General features: G+C 38.5%; 1 protein-coding gene across 8 annotated transcripts in view; it reads left to right on the top strand.

The window, feature by feature from the left end:
* The first annotated feature begins 5 nt into the window (after positions 1-5).
* The window catches only part of SCAPER (S-phase cyclin A associated protein in the ER), a 413,812-nt gene continuing 399,807 nt past the window's right edge, over positions 6-14,010 (top strand). For 6 of the 8 annotated variants that reach the window (XM_055556199.1, XM_055556197.1, XM_055556200.1 and 3 more), the window contains exon 1: positions 6-88. The gene's annotated coding sequence lies outside the window, so the exon portion shown is untranslated. Of the gene's footprint in view, positions 89-142; positions 196-1,067; positions 1,190-14,010 lie in introns of those variants that run through there. The other 2 variants (XM_055556196.1, XM_055556195.1) reach the window with 2 other exon arrangements.

The following is a 14,010-nucleotide window of genomic DNA, read 5'->3' as shown; positions in this document are numbered from 1 at the left end:
GCCGCCCCGCCCCTCCGTAATCGCCCCGCCCCGCCCCTTTCCCGGCGGGACGCTCGGAGCCGCCCCGAACTGCGCAGGGCGGCCAGGGGTGAGTGTCCGCGAGGGGCGCGCGTTACGCAGAGCCGGGAGATCCTGGACTGGGGTGCGGGTCGGCGGAAGGCGTAGAGGGGGCCAAGGGGACAAAATGGCGGCGGGGTACGCCCTTTCACCCCCTCCCCTCACCTGGGAGTGCGAACGGAGAGGGACAGGGAACACTGCTGGGGGAGGGGAGCCGCGGCAGATCGGGAGGGCCGTGGGGTCCTTCGATGAGGCCTGGTGACGGGGGTGGGCAGGCTCTGGGCCTGCCCTGCGGACTCATCTAGGGGTGTGGGCGACAGGGGACTCCGCGCACCCCGCGGGCCGAGAGGTGGGCGGGGGGCTGCGTTACTCCATCCGAGGGGCGGCCCAGGGCGGCCGCGGGTCGACGCTTTCGGAATGTCCAAACTACTAGGGGCTAACGGAGGAGCCGTCCTCCCAGCCTTTCATTTGACAGGTGATCGTCACCGTGTCATTCTCAGCAGGGTTTACCACGCTTTTCCTGCACGTTGACTGGGGTATTAGCTCTGCCTGGGAAGCAGGGCGGGAAAGGTCTCTGCGTCTTACAGATGCGTGAATTGAGGCCTGGAGGGGCAAAGAGTTTAACCAGGGCCTGGCACCTGGGGGTAGTAGAACCTAACCTTCTGCCTCTTTTGGTGCTCCTTGCCCAGCCCTTCATTCGCGCCTTCCCTCCTTCGCGCCTTCCCTCCCCTGCCAGTGAGGGACCGGATTGTTTGAAAGCAGACAGAAAACTGGTCCTCCAAGCAGCACCTGCTGCTGTCAAGTGGCTCCCGCTGAGATGGGGCCCGCCCGCTTGAGAGCAGCTTCTTCCTGTTGTTGGTGAACTGTATTCCTCATTCTATTTGTGCCAAGTTATTCTAACATGAAAATAGCTCTTCAGTATAATATCTTATTGAATAGAGTCATTCCTTATATATAAGCACATTTGATTTCACCAGCGTTAGCAATTTCGTTCCCATCAGTGTCAACGATCCGAGGTGGAAGAACGGGATAAGCGTTGTACATTTTACCAGTGGGGAAACTGAGGTCATTCCTTGCCCCAGGTCAGCCGCTGGTAAATGGTTCATCTGGAATTAAGCTTTTTAAACCTAAGGTTGGTATTCTGACCAATGTCCCACTCTGGTTTATATTGATGCTCTGGTCCTTGTCTTTTTTTTTTGTCGTTGTTGTTAAATACGACTTTTCCTCAAAATATGTTCGTGGCAGATTGATTTATGCTGCATATTGAAGTGATTTGAATAATATCCACTAAGGAATTAATATTAATTACAGAGTCAATTTTTTATTATGATTTCAAAAGGTGTCAGTGGAAGTGTGGCTTAATGGCTTTGAAGGCAAACTGATCTGAGTTTGAATCCCAGCTCTCCTACTTGTCCTTTGACAGACAAATTTTTCTGAGCCTTGGTTTCCTCACCTGTAAAATATGGATATTATTGTCTATCTCACAAGTTTGTTGATAGCAAGTAAATGAGGTGTCTAAAGCTTTAGAACTGCTTCTGCTAAGATGCTAAGTCACTTCAGTCGTGTCTGACTCTGTGTGACCCCATAGACGGCAGCCCACCAGGCTCCCCCGTCCCTGGGATTCTCCAGGCAAGAACACTGGAGTGGGTTGCCATTTCCTTCTCCAATGCATGAAAGTGAAAAGTGAAAGTGAAGTTGCTCAGTCGTGTCCGACTCTTAGCCACCCCATGGACTGCAGCCCACCAGGCTCCTCTGTCCATGGGGTTTTCCAGGCAAGAGTACTGGAGTGGGGTGCCATTGCCTTCTCCATAGAACTGCTTCTGGCCCATATTAAACACTCAGCATATGCTTTTTCCTTTTCTTTCTTTCTCCCCACTCCCTTGAGCTGCATTTTTTTTTTTTTCATTCTCTGAACCCTGATGGTTTAGGTCAGTTTACCTGGTGGATCTATATGGAAGCATAGTCAATGTGGCTATATAGATACAGTTATGAAAAAATTGGTTACTTGAGCTCCAAAGGATCTAGTGTTTTAAGCATAGACTTAAAAATTGTTCTTCCAGCTTCACAGATATTTAAGAATCTCTACATGTTGATTTGATACTGACTTCACTAATTCCTTCTTTTAACCACTATATGAAGGGGATTGACATTGTCCTCTTTCACCTTCACACCCAATCACAACCCAACCTAGTTTAAAGAAGAAGCAAAAATTCTTTGGGAAATCATATAGGAACATTCTTTAAACACTTAGAAAGTGGTAGTAGTATTTAATAGGAAGATAAATAGGATTTTCTGTAATGGTGCAGTCTAATATCCTTTGTGAAATCAGCATTTCTGAAATTGTAGAAATGAAAATGGCCAATGGCTTGTATAAGAAACAAGTCACTAATAAAAATCTGTTTCCAGTTTTATGCCGGGATGGTAACCTTTTTCACAAACATCTGTCTGGCTTTGGCAGTAGGTCTTACGGAATATAAAGAGAAAGATCTACAGTCCATTGGTGGAGACATCCTTAAAAAATATTAGAAGGAAGTATTTTTTTGCTCTGTGACATGAAACACTAAAGGTTTCATGAAACTTTACTAAAATAATTTCTACATTTTAGTGATAACTTCCTAAAGTAAGTTTATTATATATTTTGAAAACATATGCGAAGTGGAGAGAATAGAAAAATTTATTTCTATGTACCAATCTATTTCAGCAATTACCTATGCATGGACAGCCTTGCCCCACAAAAGCTGTTGCTTCCTATTCTTTTGGAAGCAAATCTCAGACATCATATTTCATTTGTAAAGATTTCTCTATGTGTCAAGCTCGTTTTTAATATATTGTTGGAAAGGAGAGGTAATTTTGATATTTTCAAAGAAGCATGGGTTTATGGAAGAAAATAAATACCTCTTCAGTTCAGTTCAGTTCAGTCGCTCAGTCATGTCTAACTCTTTGCAACCCATGAACTGCAGCATGCCAGGCCTCCCTGTCTATCACCAACTCCCGGAGTCTACCCAAACTCATATCCATTGAGTTAGTGATGCCATCCAACCATCTCATCCTCTGTTGTCCCCTTCTCCTTGTGCCTTCAGTCTTTCCCAGAATCAGGGTCTTTTCAAATGAGTCAGCTCTTCAAATCAGGTGGCCAAAGTATTGGAGTTTCAGCTTCAACATCAGTCCTTCCAGTGAACACCCAGGACGGATCTCCTTTAGGATGGACTGGTTGGATCTCCTTGCAGTCCCAGGGACTCTCAAGAGTCTTCTCCAACACCACAGTTCAAAAGCATCAGTTCTCTGGCACTCAGCTTTCTTTATAGTCCAACTCTCACATCCATACATGACTATTGGAAAAATCATAGCCTTTACTAGATGGACCTTTATTGGCAAAGTAATGTCTCTGCTTTTGAATATGCTGTCTAGGTTGGTCATAACTTTCCTTCCAAGGAGTAAGCGTCTTTTAATTTCATGAATGCAGTCACCATCTGCAGTGATTTTGGAGCCCCCCCAAAATAAAGTCAGCCACTGTTTCCACTGTTTTCCCATCTATTTGCCATGAAGTGATGGGACTGGATACCATGATCTTAGTTTTCTGAATGTTGAGCTTTAAGCCAACTTTTTCACTCTCCTCTTTCACGTTCATCAAGAGGCTCTTTAGTTCTTCACTTCCTGCCATAAGGGTGGTGTCATTTACATATCTGAGGTTATTGGTATTTCTCCCAGCAGTCTTGATTCCAGCTTATGCTTCATCCAGCCCAGCATTTCTCATGATGTACTCTGCATATAAGTTAAATAAACAGGGTGACAGTATACAGCCTTGATGTACTCCTTTTCCTATTTGGAGCCAGTCTCTTGTTCCATGTCCAGTTCTAACGGTTGCTTCCTGACCTGCATACAAATTTCTCAAGAGGCTGGTCAGGTGGTCTGGTATTCCCATCTCTTTCATAATTTTCCACAGTTTATTGTGATCCACACAGTCAAAGGCTTTGGCATAGTCAATAAAGCAGAAATAGATGTTTTTCTGGAACTCTCTTGCTTTTTCGGTGATCCAGTGGATGTTGGCAATTAGATCTCTGGTTCCTCTGCCTTTTCTAAAACCAGCTTGAAATACCTCTTAGTTAATGTATTCATGGCAATAAATATAGGAGTGATCAGAATTGAAAACCTCATTAAATAACTTGGAATTATAAAATGTCTGTATTGCTTTTCAGAATACTTACTTTACTGTTATACACTTATTTTCCAGTTGGCAAATGTGAAAAATTACCAATAGTTTTGAGTGTGCTGACATCAGCATTGTTTAAGTTCCAGTCTCAGAAAGTAAATACTCAAGATTTTCTTTTATTTTAGAAGAGGCAAAAACATGAGTGATAAATTTTATGAATGTTGGAGAGTAACTGATTGAAACCCTGATTTTTCTAGGATTTACTGACAAACACGAAACAGTTCATAGATAGAAGTACTGTCGTTACTTTGGTTACTTGGGCCTGTATTTTTTAGAGTCGTGCTGATAGCAGGCTTCCTCCTATTTTGGGCTTGCCATTTGATTCTCGCCTTTTCAGAACCTGTGCGCCTGAACTCAGAGAGGACAGATGCCTTTCCTGGCACTTGAGCCAGTCTTCACATTTTTATCTCTAGGACTCTCAGGTGTCTGTACATTCTGGGACTGCAGGGCAGGGTAGGACAAGTGAGACTTCAGTTCATCACAGGCAGCAACCTGTTCAGAAACCTTGGGCCCAGTTAGTCCTAGTGTTCATTCCCTGCTTACTAACTTTTTGTGTGTGTGTGTGTGTGTACTCTATTTTCTGCTTGGCCATTGTTTTCCTGTAGCCTGGAGTTCTCAAATTTAATTTGAGTAGCACTCTCAGTATTTTGCCATATTCATTTTTTTATATTAGCAGATTTTTCATTTCTGGTGGTGTTATGGTTCCTTTTAAAATTTAAGTCAAAATGTAGTTCTTTCGATAGAGAAATGTTATGTAGATAATAGTACAGATGGTAGTTAGGACAAGTATGAAAGTAGTAACTGAAATTTTGGAAATTCTAAGTCCTTTTTTTAAAAAGCTTTGTTGAGATATTTTGCATAGAAAATTCAACTGTTAAAGTGTACATTTCAGTGGTTTTTTTTAAAAAAAATTTGCATCTACAAATCAGTAAATGTGATATGCCACTTTAACAAAATGAAGGCTGAAAATCATATGATTATTTCAATAAATGCAGAAAAAAGCATGTGACACCATTTAACACTCATTTATGATAAACACTCTCAACACAGTGCGTTTAAGAGGAATATACGTCAACATAATAAAGGCCATATATGAAACAGACCTTCAGTTAATATCATACTTAATGGTGAAAAGCTTAAAGCGATCTCTCTAAAATCAGGGCAAGACAAAGATGCCAACTCTTGCCATTCTTATTCCACATAGTATTGGAAATCCTGGCCAGAGCACTCAGGCAGGAAAAGGGAGTAGAAGGCATCCAAATTGGAAAGAAGATGTAAATTCATCACTATTTGTGGATAACATGATTTTATAAATAGAAAACCCTAAGGATGTCACCAAAAAACTATTAGAAATAAATACAGGGGAATTCCCTGGCAGACCACTTGTTAGGACTCCACACTTCCACTGCAGGGGCACAAGTTGATCCCTGGTTGAGGAACTAAGATTCCACATCCTGATAAGCCAAAGAAAGAAAAGAAATAATAATTACAGTATAGTTGCAGGATACAAAATAAAAATACAGAAATCTGTTGTATTACTATATGCTAATAATGTGCTAGCAGAAAGAGAAATTAGGAAAAGAATCCTATTTAAATTGCAATAAAATAATAAAATAGGAATGAAAGTAAGGATTTGAAAGACCTTTAAACTCAAAAATATAATACATTGTTGAAAGAAATTTAAGAAGACACAAATAAATAGATATTCCATGCTTATGAATTGGAAGAGTTAATATTATTAAAAAGGCCATATTGCCTAATGCAGTCTACAGATTCAGTGCAATCCTGTCAACATTCCAGGAGAAATAAAGCCAAAAATTATGAACTTTATATAATATTAAAATTTATATGGAGGCACATATACTCCATGTGATACTGAATAGATACTGAATAGCCAAAGCATCCTGAGAGAAAAGAACAAAACTGGAGGTATCACACTCCCTGATGGCAAACTATTTTGAAAAGCCATAGTAAGCAATACAGCATGACGTTGACAGAAAAATAGATACACTTAGCAGTAGAAGAGATTTGAGAAATAAACCCACTCATATATGGACTACTGATTTATGACAAAGGAACAAAGCTCATAAAATGGAGGAAGGACGGCTTCTTCAACAGATAGTCCTAGGAAAACTTGACAGCAAGATGCAAAAAAAAGAAACTAGACTGCTATCTCATACTGTACACAAAAATCAACTCAAAATGAATTAATGATTTAAATGTAAGACCTGAAACCATAAAACTCCTAGAAGAAACTGTGGGTAGTATGTTCCTTGACATCAGTCTTAGCAATATCTTTCTAAATTAGTTTCTTAAGGCAAGGGGAAACAAAAGCAAAAGTAAACAAATGAGACTACATTAAATTTAAAAACTTATGTGTGGTAAAGGAAACCATCAACAAAACAAAGACAACCTACTGAGTGGAAGAAGGTATTTGCAAATGATGTATCTGATAAGGGGTCAATATCCAAAATGTATAAAGAACTAATACAGCTCAACAGCAACAAAAAGAAACAATGCATTGAAAAGTGGGCAGATGATCTGAATGGTTATTTTTCCAATGAAGACATGCAAATGACAACAGACACATGAAAAGGTGTTCAACATCATTAATTATTAGGGAAATGCGAATCTAAGCTGTAATAAGATATCGCTTCATGCCAGTTAGAATGGCTATTATTGCAAAGCCAAGAAATAACAAATTTTGGTGAGGATACGGAGAAAAGGGGAACCTTATGCACTGTTGGTGGGACTGTAAATTGGTGCAGGCACTTTAGAAGACATTATGGACATTCTTCAAAAATTAGGAATAGATCTACCGTATGATCCAGCTAGCCCACTTTCTGGTATTTATTTAAGGAATATGAAAACACTAATCTGAAAAGATAACTCTGCCCCCATGTTCATTGCCACATTATTTATAATCACCAAGATGTGGAAACAATCTAAGTGCTCATCAATAGATGAATGGATAAAGAAGATGTGATATATATGTATTTGTATACACACATAATGAAATACTATTCAGCCATAAACATGGATAGAGCTTGAGTGTACTATGCTCAGTGAAGTAAGTCGCATGGGAGAAAGACAAATACTGTAAGATTTCACTTATGTGAAATATAGAAACAAAAAATAAGTGAACAACCCAAACCAGAAGAAACATGTGGATACAGAGAACAGAATAATGGTTACCAGAGGAGAAGGGACAGGAGGGGAGTAGGGTACAATGGATAAAGGTGGTTAACTGTGTTGACAGATGGAATCTAAATTTTTGGTGAGCACACTGTTGGGTATACACAAGTAGAAATATCGTGTTGTGTATGTGAAATTATGTAATGGTATAAGCCAAGGTTACCTCAATAAAAAATAAATCTTAGAAAAGGCTCCTGCTGATGGTTCAGTCCCTGGGGAGTGTTCTGATTGGCTTATGGTCTCTGGAAGATACTTCAGGATTAGAAAGTGGGTCCTCATCACTTATGGTCTATGCAGTTTTTAATCAGGTGTTTTTGTGCTGATTCCTGGGTTGAGTAAATCTACCTGTGTGTTTTTAAGAGTGGTTGTCCATTCCCAGAAGTTCTGTAGATTTCCTGGACATATTTTCTATTGTTATTTAAAGACAGTTGTTTTGGGGGCTCATCTCCTGTGCAGGATCTAGGGGTTGGAGTGCTTGATGTGGAGCTCAGATCCCTCGCTTTTCAGAGAAAAGATCCGTACCTTCTGGTGCCTCCTGATTGTGAATTGACACGGCTGGTATTGGGGTTTTCCTTGGTGAGACTGTCTTTGCCTCTCTCATCCTCTGCCTCATGTCTGTATTGATGTTCTGCCCTTTGTTGTGAAGTTCTTTTTACCAAGTTTTTATGTCCCTTTCCAAGGAAATTATTCATGTATAGTTTTAGGTTTGTTGTATACATAGGAGGAGTTGAGTTCAGGATCTTCCTGCAGCACTATAAGAACCCTCCCCATCCTTTTTTTTTTTTTTTTTTGATGTTTGAAATACAACTTTATTCTGATTCTAAACGAAAAGGAATGGGAATGACAGTAACAAACAAGATTCCACCTCTCAATATTGTCATGTGACCATAGCAGTCTTGTTTCCTCCTTCAAGGAGGAAACAACCGTGTTCCAAAACACCTAAATATGCAGGTCCAAAAAATGAAGGTATTTTTTTTTTAAACTGCCACATTCACTCCAAAGCCCATCCGTCTCCTTCAGCATCCAAAGATTAAGCACATGTTCTGCTTAGCTATGTAATAAAGTGGCAAACACGCCGCACCACTGACATCACAGGACAGTTGCCTATAAATCTTTTCTTAGAGCAGTTTTAGAATTGCAGCAAAATTAGGAGGAAAACACAGAGACTTCCCATGTACTCCCTGTCTCTACTCGTGTATAGTGATAGTGATAGTGAAGTCGCTCAGCCGTGTCCGACACTTGGTGACCCCGTGGACTGTAGCCTACCAGGCTTCTCTGTCCATGGGATTCTCCAGGCAAGAATACTGGAGTGGGAGTTAATTCTCATGTATAGCCTCTCCATTATCAACATCCCTTACCAGAGTGGTACATTTGTTACGATTGATGAACCTACACTGGCAAATTATTGTGACCTAAAGTCCATAGTTTACATTACTCTCTACTATTGGTGTACATTTTATGGGTTAGGACAAATGTATAATGGCATGTGAGGACTTCTCAGGTTGCTCAATAGTAAAGAATCTGCCTGCTAGTGCAGGAGATGTGAGTTTGATCCCTGGGTCAAGAAGATCTCCTAGAGGAGGAAATGGCAACCCACTCCAGTATCCTTGCCAGGAAAATCCTGTGGACGGAGAAGTGTGGCAGGCTACAGTTCATATAGACGCAAAGAGCTGGACACGACTGAGTGAGCATGCACACACATACACATAATGACATGTATCCATCATTATAGTATTATACAGAGTGCTTTCACAGGCCTAAAGATTCTCTTTTCTCTGCCTATTCCTCCTTCCCCCTCAATCCCTGGCAGTCATTGATGTTTTTCCTGTCTTGGTAGTTTGACTTTTCCAAGAGCTTCATTTCTTTTATGAATGAATAATAATTCTGTTGTGTGGGTACCACGTTTTTTTAATCCATTCATCAGTTGATAGACATTTGGATTGTTTCAGCTTCTGAATACTATAGACAACACTTCTATGAACATTTATGTATAAGCTTTTTTGTGGGCCTGTTTTCATTTCTCTTGGATATATATCTAAGAATGGAATGGATGGTTTTTACCGTAACTCTGTATCTAACCACTCTAGGAACTGCCAGACTGTTTACAGAACCAGCTGCACCATATTGCATTCACAATCAGCAGTGTATGGCGGGTTCCAATTTTTCACATCATCTATGACGCTGGTTTTGTTTGACTTTTGGATTTTTGATTTTTGATTATAGCCATCCTGGTATTTGTGAAGAGGTATCTCACTGTAGTTGTTAGGTTGTGATTTGTGTTTCACTAATGACTAATACTGTTTAACATCATCTCATGCTCTCACCAGCCATTTATGTGTCTTTTTGAGAGAAACGATAACATAGCCTTTAAAACTTTTTAAAATTTATTTTATTTTTTTGGCTGTGCTGGGTCTTCATTGCTGTGCAGGCTTTTCTCCAGTTGTGATGAGCTGGGGCTACTCTCTCGTTGTGGTGTGCGTACTTCTCATTGTGGTGGCTTGTCTTGTAGTGGAGCATGGGTTTCAGTTGTTGTGGTGCATGTGGGCTCAGTAGGTGTGGTTCCCGGGCTCTAGGACACAGGCGCAACAGTTATGGCACACAAGCTTAGTTGCTCCGAGGCATGTGGGGTCCTCTCGGATCGGGGAGCAAACCCATGTCTCCTGCATTGGCAGGTGGCTTCTCTATGACTGAGCCACCAGGGAAGCCCTAATATAACATTTTTAACCCGACACAATGGTGACATTTAACCTGACATGGGCTCTTGGTATCACTTCTGTGCTTGCTCACTCTATTGATTTTTTATCCAAATGGATGGCTCCTCAGAAATTCTTTGTGGTATTTAAATTTGTGCTAAACATGTCCCTTAATGTATTTATTAATCTACAAATTATAGTTCACCCAAGTAAGTTTAATTATGTCACATTTGCTTATTTTTACATTTGTTTCCTTTGTCTTAGGAGACAGATCCAAAAATATGTTGCCTCAATTTATATCAAAGAGTGTTCTGCTTGCATTTTCTTCTAGGAATTTTATGGTTTCTGGTCTTACATTTAGGTCTTTAATCCATTTGGATTTATTTTTATATTTGGAGTGAGAAAATGTCCCAGTTTTTTCTTTTACATGTAGCTGTCCAGTTTTCCCATCACCAGTTATTAAAGACACTATCTTTATTCCTGTTGTATATCCCTTCCTCTTCTGTTGTAAATTAACTGACCATAAGTGCATGGGTTTTTTCTGGGCTCCCTGTTCCATCCCACTGACACATGTGTCTGTTTCTGTGCCCTTAGTATATTGCTTTGGTTATTGTAGTTTTGTAGTGTAGTCTGAAGTCAGGGAGTGTGAGTCCAGATTTGTTCTTTTTTCTAAAGATTGCTTTGGCTATTCAGTTTCTTTTGTGATTCTAAATGATTTTTAGGATTATTGGTCTAGTTCTGTGCGAACATGTCACAAGTATTTTGACAGGGATTGCATAAATCTGTAGATTACTTTGGGTAATATTAACAATATGAATTCTTCCAGTCCATAAACATGGGTCATCTTTCCATTTCTTTGTATCATTTTCAGTTTCCTTTATCAGTGTCTTTCAGAGTGTAGGTCTTTTACCTCCTGGGTTAAGTTTATTCCTATATATATATATATATATTTGTTTTTTGATGTGATTTTTAATGTTTTTTTTTGTTTGTTTGTTTTTTTGTTTTTTTTTTTTTTGCTTTCTGATAATTCACTATTAGTGTGTAGAAAAGCAACATATTTCTGTGTGTTAGCCTTGTATCCTGTAACTTTACTAAACCTACTTATCAGTTGTAATAGTTTTTTGGTTGGGACCTTAGTATTTTTTGTATAGAGCATCATGTCATTTGCAAATAGGGACAGTTTTACTTATTTCCTTCCAATTTGGGTGTCCTGTTTCTTTTTATTGTCCAGTTACTATGTGTAGGATTTGCAATACTATGTTAAAGAGAAGTTGTAAAGGTGGAAATCTTTGTCTTGTTCCTGATCCCAGAGGAAAAACTTTCAGCTTTTCATCATTGACTATGATGTTAGCTGTGGATTTGTCATAAATAGCCATTATTATATTCAAATGTGTTCCTTCTGTACCAACTTTGATAAAAGTTTTTGTCATGAATGGATGTTGAATTTTATCAGATATTTTTTCTGCGTCTATGATTATGTGATTTTTATTCTTCCTTTTGTTAATGTTGTGTATTACATTGATTGATTTACAGATATTGGGTCATCCTTGTATCCCTGGAAAAACCCCTGCTTGATCATGTGTGTGATCTTTCTATATATTATTGAAATCAGTTTGCTAATATTATGTTGAGGATTTTTACATCTGTATTCATCAGAGATGTTGCCCTGTAATTTTCTTTTTTTGGAGTATCTGTGTTTCTTTTTGGTATCAGCATGATGGTGGCATTGTAGGATGAATTTGGGAGTATTTATTCCTCTTTAACTTTTTGAAATAGTTTAAGAAGGTTAAGTATTGTTCTTCATGTGTTTGGTAGAATTCCACTATGAAGCCATCAGTTCCTGAACTTTTGTTTGCTGTCAGTTTTTTTTGATTACTAATTCAATCTCACTGCTAGTGATTGGTCTGTTCAGGTTGTCTATTTCTTCTTGATTCTGTCTTAGAAGTTTGTATGTTTCTAGAAATTTATCCATTTCTTCTGTTTGTTGCCAGTTTGTTGCCATATTCTCATATGATTTTGTAGTATTCTCTTACGACTTTTTTTTGTATCTCCATGATATTAGATGTAGTTTCTTCTCTTAATTTCTCATTTTGTTTATTTGGATCCACTTTGTTTTTTTCTTGATGAGCCTGGCTAAAGGCTTTAAATTTTGTCATTTCAGAAAACCGGGTCCTGATGAATTTGATCTTTTCTATTTTTTGGTTTCTATTTTATTTATTTCCTCTCTGGTCTTTATTATTTCCTTCCTTCTGCTCACTTTGAGGTTTTTGTTCTTTTTTTTCCCCTAATTACTTTAGATGCTAGATTGGATTATTTGCGATTTTTTGTTTTGTTTGTTTCCTGACATAGGCTTATATTGCTATAAACTTCCCTCTTAGATTTGCTTTTGCTGCATCACATAGGTTTTGGAGAGTTGTGTTTTTATTTTCATTTGTCTGAATGTAATTTTTGATATCCTTTTTGACTAGTTCATTAATCGCTTGATGTTTTTATTAGTGTACTGCTTGGTCCCCATGTGTCTGTGTTTTTCTCATTTTTCTTCCTGTAATTGATTCTTTTTTCATACCATTGTGGTTAGAAAATTGCTTGATATAAACTTTCTTCAATTTGTTTAGACTTGTTTTGTAGCCTAGCATATAATCTATTCTGGGGAACATTCCTTGTGCACTTGAAAAGAATGTGTTGATGTATATCTACTTGTTTTAAACTGGTAGTCATTTAAATCAAAACATATTCTAAAAGATCTGCATTTTTCTCACCCCCACTATATTTTGTATTCTTTACATTATATTTTACATCTTCACATGTATCTCTTAACTGTTCATTGTAGTTATAGTTGATCTTACAGTTTTTATTTTTTCATTTTTATGCTGACTTATTTAAATGGTTGATCCTCAGCCTTTGCTGTATATTTACCATACCACAGCCCTTAATAGTAAGGGCTAAATTGTTACTTACTGTAATAGTGGAATTTTCCTTTAATAGAAATTCTTACTTCTTGTTGTAGTCTTTTCTTTTCCACTTAGGGAAGACTTTATACCATGTCTTTTAGGATTGGTTTAGAGTTCATGGACTCTTTTACTTGTCTGAGAAGTTCTTTATCTCTCTTTCAGTTCTGACTCATAATTTTGCTGGGTAGAGAGTATCCTAGTTTTTCCCTTTCAGCATTTAGAATATTTCATGCCACTCCTGTCTGGCCTGCAGGCTTTCTACAGAAGCCTTATGGGTGTTCCCTTGTATATGACTCTGTTCTTCTCTTGTTGCCTTTAGAATTCTCTCTTTAAGTTTTGCCACTTTAATTGTGATATGTTTTGGTATGGGTCTGTTTGGGTTCATCTTGTTTGGGGCCCTCTGTGTTTCCTGTATCTGATTATCTGTTTCCATCTTCGGGTTTGGAAAGTTGTAAGCCATAATTTTATCAAATACACTTTTGAATGTTTTCCTTCTCTCTTCTCCCTCTGGGACCCCTATAATGCAAATCTCAGTATGCTTGATGTTTTCTTAGATGTTGCTTAAACTGTTCTGATTAAAAAATTTTTTTCTTACTGTTGTGGTTGGGTGATTTCCATTTTTCTATCTTCCAGATAACTTGTGAAATCTTCTGTATTACCTAGTCTGCTCTTAACTTCCTTCTAGTTTTTTTTTTTTAATTTCATTTATTGCATTCTTCAGATCTAACTGGTTCTTTTTTGTTTTCTAGTTCCTTGTTAAAACCCTCTCTGTGTTCATCTGTTCTTTCCCCTAATTTGGTTAGCATTCTTATTCCTGTTTTAATCTCTTTTCCTGATAAATTGTTTATATTTTTTTGTTTTTTTCTTTTTCTTTCACTTGAAATAAATTCTTCTGTCTTCTCAT

This window comes from Bubalus kerabau, chromosome 19 (assembly GCF_029407905.1).
Source record: "Bubalus kerabau isolate K-KA32 ecotype Philippines breed swamp buffalo chromosome 19, PCC_UOA_SB_1v2, whole genome shotgun sequence".
Classification (NCBI taxonomy): Eukaryota; Metazoa; Chordata; class Mammalia; order Artiodactyla; family Bovidae; genus Bubalus; species Bubalus kerabau.
Note: the sequence above shows the minus strand (reverse complement) of the source record. Positions and strands in the feature narration are given on the sequence as shown.